Genomic DNA, 7,212 nt, shown 5'->3' with positions numbered 1-7,212 from the left:
TATATATATATATATATATATATATATATATATATATATATATATATATATATATATATATATATATATATATATATATATATATATATATATATATATTCAATAATTCCATAGTATAATTTCTGCTATTGTAAACCATGCGACCTGCGTACATTTTGTTTAATTTTGTTCAAAATGTGGTTCACCTTTTGTTCATACGCAACTTCTGTGCCGCCTTTGCAGTGCAAAGTTCATTTTAAAGAAGACTAATTGAAAGTCTAAAACACTTACAAATGTATTTAATTCTCCAGATTGAGTTTATTGATAAGGTCAGCGGTTTACAGCAGCCTGCTGAGGATGAGAGAGGAGTGGTGGAACTACAAACCGCCATTGTTTCCAGTCGAAAAGCAGAGTAATCGGACAGGAAGTCCCATGGCTAGATGCAATGTGTGTGTGTTGTGCGTGGATGGATAACGACATACGGACACAAAGAGTAGCGATCATCCCCGAGCCGCCCCCCAGAAGCTTAGACACCAGTTTCTGACAGCACTACCACATTGCGTCGCATTACGCGGAAGAGCACGAATCCTCCACGCAGATCCACTGGCGACATTTAAGCAGGTAATGCACGCGCATGATGATGACTGTTCTCTAAACCCGATTAATAACCATCCCGACAGCGCTGTTATTAATAGTGACAGGCGGATGCATGCGTCCATTGCATATTCCTGTGTTTTGCATTTGCATTGTAATGCATTTTTGATATTGGATAGGTGTGCACGGACACGCGCTCGAGGAGCTCCCTGTGCTGCAGTGGCCAGTTTATAAGAACGGCGTGTTTACTCACTGCTTGGTTACCAATGCAAGGCAGTTTGACAGCGCAGGGAACACCCGTTTATGATAGGCATCTTTCGCCATTTGCATTAGATGATATCTATCATGTTCATGCAATGATTTGCTTTTGAATGGTTTTAGATGCGGCGATGATAGGGGGTGTTTGTGACTCGGTTGCCGTGTGTCATTCTCGACCTGCGTGCGCGTCATTGTCGTGCGATTGTCGGGGTTACTCGAGTTCAGACGCGGGGCTGCTGGGCTTTTGCCTTCAGTTTACTTGCTGAGTGGGGTTTACTCATGCTCAGTAATTAACATTAGTCACGTTTTTATATAATTTCTGCGCATGTGTATCTGGATTTTGGTCTTTGATATGTCGTAGTATTTTTTGTTTATTGTATTTTTTTTTTTTATACCAAAGCTGCACGATTCTGCATTAAAAAAAAACAATCAAATAGGGATCACGATTTTTCCCACGACAACTTAGCAAAATAACAAATATATTACTAGAGGTTCTGATAAAATGCAGTAAAATGTTTAATTAATTTGAATTATTTCTTTTTTTTTTAATCGCTCGCTCATAAATACTTATTTCATTACTGGACGAATCAGCATTTTTGGATGAATCTCTGGCTGTGTCCGAAATCGCCCCCTATACCCTTAAATAGGGCTCTATTTGAGGGGACAGCCATTTTTAGTGGTGGCATTCATTCAATCCCACAATGCACTGCAATAACTAGTGTACAACTGATGTGCGCTCAATGGCTAGAGAATACCCATAATGCACTCTGAGTCTCGTGTATTGTGTACTACTAGTAGGTACTACGAACATCGCGACCGTTAAAAAACTACTGCTGAATCCGATTCGCCCCCTAAACCTTCGTTCACTTTTCCCTACGTTAGTCAACTAATATAGTTCACTTGAAGAAGGAGTGAATGAAAACGAGTGCGTGAAGTCGGACAGCCGTTGGCCCTGTCCCAAATGGCACCCTAAACCCTCACGGCCTTCCTCTGAGTCCGCACTTTCACAACGTAATGCCGCTTTGACTGCCGGGTAGAAGTCCTCTGCGTAGCTCGCGAACTTGCGGGCTCAGCTGAAGTGTGCATCGAGGACGCTCACAAGCACCCTTCTTTAAGCTTAAATGACGACGGTCTTGTGAACTTAACGGACACCCGCACGCAGCGACCATTGTAAGTCCACAAGACCGAAAGTGCACATGCCATTTTGGACAGGGCCATTGAGCGCACATCGGCTTTACACTCGTTATTGTGGTGCAATGTGGGATTGAATGAGTGCACTCAATAACGTCCACTATTGTTTCGGACACTACTGCAAATGGCTGTGCCTTCAAATAATGCCCTATTTGAAAGAGGACAATTTCGGATTCAGCCTACGTTCTATATAGTATGTATGAATGTAATCCAGACGTACTACATCCGCCATGTTGTCGTTATCATGTGACCTACCAGCGTCAGTTGCGTCACCTCACCTCCATTCATAAATCCTCTCCCGTGGCCTGCATGGGATAGTAAAGTGTCCATCCATATTCGCCTACTGTTTTTCGAATACTATGAATTCGGACATATTACTCAGTTGGCGTACTGTTTTTCGCATACTATATAGTAGAGAAGTATTCGATTTCGGACGCAGCTAATCATTACGAATTTCCCGCGTCTGATGGCACCGCAGCTGAATCAATCATCCATCCATTTTCCAAACCGCGCTGGTCATACAGGTGTAAATTACTTTTGAATTGTTTATTCAATTGTTTAATAACGGGTGATCATTTGATTAATTGGAACAGAAATAGCCATACTGTGATGTTGTGAAGCTGAAGTTGTGCCTTATACCTAGCCTAACTGCAACAGCGCCAATGCAGATCTGAATGTTTCGGTGTAATTTTGTCAAAGGTTAAATAGACACAAGAATCGAGATCGCGATCTTGTAACGATTAATCGCGCGGCTCTGGTTATCGGTTCTCGATTATGAGTTACCGTAACGTTCTCTCAGAACTTTGGCTAATGTTCCGGAAAGGTTCTCGAACAAAAGTCCCAAGCAAACGTTCTTCCAGTAACATTAAAGTTGCCATGTAATCAAAATGGACCATTCTTCTTCTTCTATTATTATTATTATTATTATTATTATTATTTAACAGAATGTTGCAGTTCTTATTATAAATGATTTATCCGTGAACATAATTTTTTTTTTTTTTTTTCTTTTTCGATGCCCTTGTATTTTTTAATCAAAAAGTTTAACCTGCCTTCCAGTTGGAATTAGTGTAGCAATGTATGAAGCAACAGCTCATACAGAAGTCACTTTCAAACCAAGTTGATCAACGAACCTGATGCAAAATCTGCTTGGGGAAATCATTCGCCCTCTTTCGATCTCTATGGAAATTACTGGATTTCTCCCACGAAGATTCGCTGAACAACGGCAAATGTGACTGTACCTTGAGTCTTAAGCCACTCATTCATTACAGCTTTCAAAGTCGTCATATTTCTGCTCTTTTCACACTACACAACTATCTGTTGTCGCTAATGGCTGTTCCAGTCAAAACACGTTTCACGATATAAGGACTTGGATTATAGACGGATATAGATATTTAACCTGCTAAATATCTTTTGAGCATCTGTGTCTCATTGTCGCTTCTCCCAGATAGTTTTTTTTGGCAATTCAAACATTCGGGTATTTGACGGGCTGATCAGAAAGTGGAAAATCAGGGCTAAAATTGTGTATTTTGTGGGAAGCATTATAAACCGTGTGGGTTTCAGTGAATCAGAATTACATATGAATCAGTCAGAGCAGTTATTGAATTATCTACTGAATCATACATGCGTTAATTTAAAAAAATTTTTGGGTGTAATTTGAAACGAACCAAAAATCGTTACCGTTATTTTGAAATTCTTGTGACACTGACTACCAGTATTTCACAATTCCATTTTTCCCTTTTTCAGTATTTCAAATATGCAGTGTGTAATATTTCTGGGGATCTGTTGACAGAAATGCAATATAATATATAGAACTATGTTTTCAGTGGTGTATAAAGACCTTACATAATGAACCGTTATGTTTTTATTAAGTTACCTTAGAATGAGCCATTTCTATCTATGCACCACGGGTCCCCTTACAGTGAAGTCACCATTTTGCTCTGCCATGTTTCTACAGTAGCCCTAAACGGACAAACTGCTGTACAGAGCACTAGCTACTCTCTGCTGTCTCAGACGACGACATCTTTGTCCTGTGTCGGCCACCTTAGCTTCTCTTTGTGCTTCAAGGGGGGGGATTGAAATTTAGCTGAATCTAATGATGAGGTTGCGAATTGCAACCACTAGATGCTGATAAAATGTACACAGTGCACCTTTAATTTATTGTTAGGGCCAATTATTGAATTACAAAAGTACTACAAATAAATGTTAAAGGAATGGTTCATTTTTTTCCATCCCTATGTTTTAATAAGTTTAATTATGTTTTACTGAAGTCTAGGCCTGTCGCGATTGGTCGATACAATCGACTGCGTCGACGCTGTTAATTAGCATAGACAGTAAAAGAAATGGACACAGCGACCCCATAGGCTTCGACGGGGAGAATTGAAGTCAGGTAGAAGCACTCACTTCCTGATGGCTGATGTACTGCGCAGCCTCAGACTGAGCTTGACGACGTAGATGTGACGTGATCTGCCTGTCCGACAGTGGCAAGTCTTCTAGTAGTTGTGCAACGTAATCTGAATCACTGAATCTTGTAGAGACAGAGAGAGTGAGCAGGAGCAACTTTTGATGAATGAAGCAGGATTTGCGACATCTCTATCTGCGTTTATGCCTCCACTTCCCCTCGGTTGCCTCATAGACAGTAAAAGATTGCCTATGAGCTTCTCCTCGGGTCTATACGGTACAGCGCGACGGAGTCATAACACAGCAATGAACGATTGCGTGGTTATGACGCAATCGTTAGCCTACTTTTTACAAAAACGGCTTCTACGGGGTGATAGTGTAAGATACAAGGTAATTGAGCATTTTATACATTGTTGTGTTTGTTTAGAAATAAACAGTGGACGAATGGAGTCTTTAAACACCTCAGATGTAAAGATATTCACTGTCAAAGTGAGGCCAAAATGAATGGGAGTCAATGGGATGCTAACAGCAGGTGATGGCTTGGTTAGCAATGGCTGCCCCTATGGAAGGTACGCTCTCCGGGGGCTGGGCTACCCCCTTGTTAATTAGTCGACGTCAATATTTTTAGTCGACTGTGTACTTTAAAAATGACAGCACTCTAACAAGAGCAGTATTTCTTAATTTGCGTCGATGTGTGACAGCAGGAGTGAGGACGTGTGTGTGAGCTCTGCTTCCACCGTTACTAAACAGTAAAATATATACTCGCAGCTCAGGAAAATTAACGCAACAGAAAAGTGCGGCGTAAAAGAAATGGACAGAGCGACTCCATAGACTTCAACGGGGAGAATTGAAGTCAGGATAGGAGCACTCACTTCCTGATGGCTGATGTACTGCGCAGCCTCAGACTGAGCTTGACGACGTAGATGTGACGTGATCAGCCTGTCCAACAGTGGCAAGTCTTCTAGTAGTTGTGCAACGTAAAATCTGAATCACAGAATCTTGCAGAGAGAGAGAGAATGAGCAGGAGCAACTTTTGATGAATGAAGCAGGATCTGCAACATCTCTCTCTGCGTTTATGCCTCCACGTCCCCCCGATTGCCTCATAGACAGTAAAAGATTGCCTACGAGCTTCTCCTCAGGTCTATACGGTTATTTGCTCAACAGCACGACACAGTCGCGTGGTTATGGCGCAATCGTTAGCCTATATTTTACAAAAACAGCTTCAACGGGGCGATAGTGTAAGATACAAGGTAATGGAGCCTTTTATACATTGTCGTGTTTGTTTAGAAATAACCAATGGATGAATGGAGTCTTTAAACGCCTCAAATGTAAAGATATTCACTGTCAAAGTGAGGCCAAAATGAATGGGAGTCAATGGGATGCTAACAACAGGTGATGGCTTGGTTAGCAATGGCCGCGCCTATGGGTCGCTTTCCGGGGGCTGGGCTACCCCCTTGAGTTGAATGAGAAATCGGGTGTTTCAATGAATTTGGTCCGTGCAGCTCTTAAAGGGCCGGACCTAATATTCTGTGTGAAGCAGGGCAGGAACATGCCGGCCAAGTGGGGTTTTAGGGGTTTTTAACCCTAAAACAATGATAAAACAATGAATAGTCAGTTCTGTCATGTTGTTCAATTACTTTACAGTTTTTTGCCGTGGTATCGATTCAGTCTCGGTGTTGAGGTATTTTAGTCTGGTATCGTATCGAAGTCATAATTTTGGTATCGTGACAACACTATTCTATATAAAAAAGTATTTGCTGATATTCTCTTTTTTTTGTTATGTTGGTTTACAAATTTGTACCTTTTTACATTTTTACTCTTTTAGTTTAAATTTTTTTACATATTTTTTTATAGTACAATACTGAATGGCAAAGTTGCAAGTTAAATTAAATGTTTTTAGGTAAAAATGTTGAAAATTATTGCGATAAATTAGTCGATAGATGAATCGATTAATCGATAAATTAGTCGATATATTAATCAATATAAATAGTCGTTAGTGGCAGCCCTACTGAAGTCTTAATCTAGACCTGTCGTTCTTTGCCAGCCATATGGAACATGCACTATATTTTCTAATCCTCTTTTATTACAACGTAGCCAGCACTTTTTGCTATGCCTTAACAAGCCTGTGACATTTCTTTAATAGCATGTTAAAGTAGGTAAAAACAGCATTGTTTGCCTTTCCATTTACATTCATGTTCTCTGATGGCTTGTCTGTAATATTGCTGCTGTGTGAAGTCTGGCGGCAGTAATCATCACTCCGAAGCTGTGCAGCAGTAATGAATTGGCTCAGAATCTGAGATGTAATTGAATCAATTATGCATGATGCTCATTTTGACCGGGTTCATTTAGAGAGTACATGTAAAAGTTGTCTCCTATAATATCATGGTACTTTGTTTTACTATGTTTTGTTTGATTAAGAAAAACTTGCAGTTACCTACCATATTTTTTAATAGAATATATATATATAATTTTTTTGTCACAATTGATGTATCCATGACACTGCTGTGTTACTGCGTTAGACTCAGCCGTTCTAACCTTACCTTTAATCCGATACAGCTTGTTAATTAAACCTAACACTATTACTTTGCACCTGAGGTAGATAACAGCATCCCCGTCCACCGCCTTTATTGGGGGCATGTAGTTACATTGTTGTTGGGAAACTTCGTTTATCTCGATTGTAATGTGGGTCAGAGGTTTTTAGCAGTGAAGCCTCGACGTTATCCTCTTAACAGCTCTCTGCTTCCTTTGGACAGCAAACAGAGCGTATTTATTGTATTGCTTGTGAAAAGGGCT

At 40.3% G+C, this 7,212-nt stretch overlaps 1 protein-coding gene across 5 annotated transcripts in view; it reads left to right on the top strand.

The window, feature by feature from the left end:
- Positions 1-319: 319 nt before the first annotated feature.
- The window catches only part of agpat3 (1-acylglycerol-3-phosphate O-acyltransferase 3), a 34,803-nt gene continuing 27,910 nt past the window's right edge, over positions 320-7,212 (top strand). For 4 of the 5 annotated variants that reach the window (XM_079811723.1, XM_079811717.1, XM_079811726.1 and 1 more), the window contains exon 1: positions 378-600. The gene's annotated coding sequence lies outside the window, so the exon portion shown is untranslated. Of the gene's footprint in view, positions 601-7,212 lie in introns of all 5 variants that reach the window. The other variant, XM_079811715.1, reaches the window with a different exon arrangement.

This window comes from Gobio gobio, assembly GCF_949357685.1.
Source record: "Gobio gobio genome assembly, chromosome: 3".
NCBI lineage: Eukaryota > Metazoa > Chordata > Actinopteri > Cypriniformes > Gobionidae > Gobio > Gobio gobio.
The sequence above is the reverse complement of the archived record's forward strand: the minus strand, read 5'-3'. Positions and strand labels throughout refer to the sequence as shown.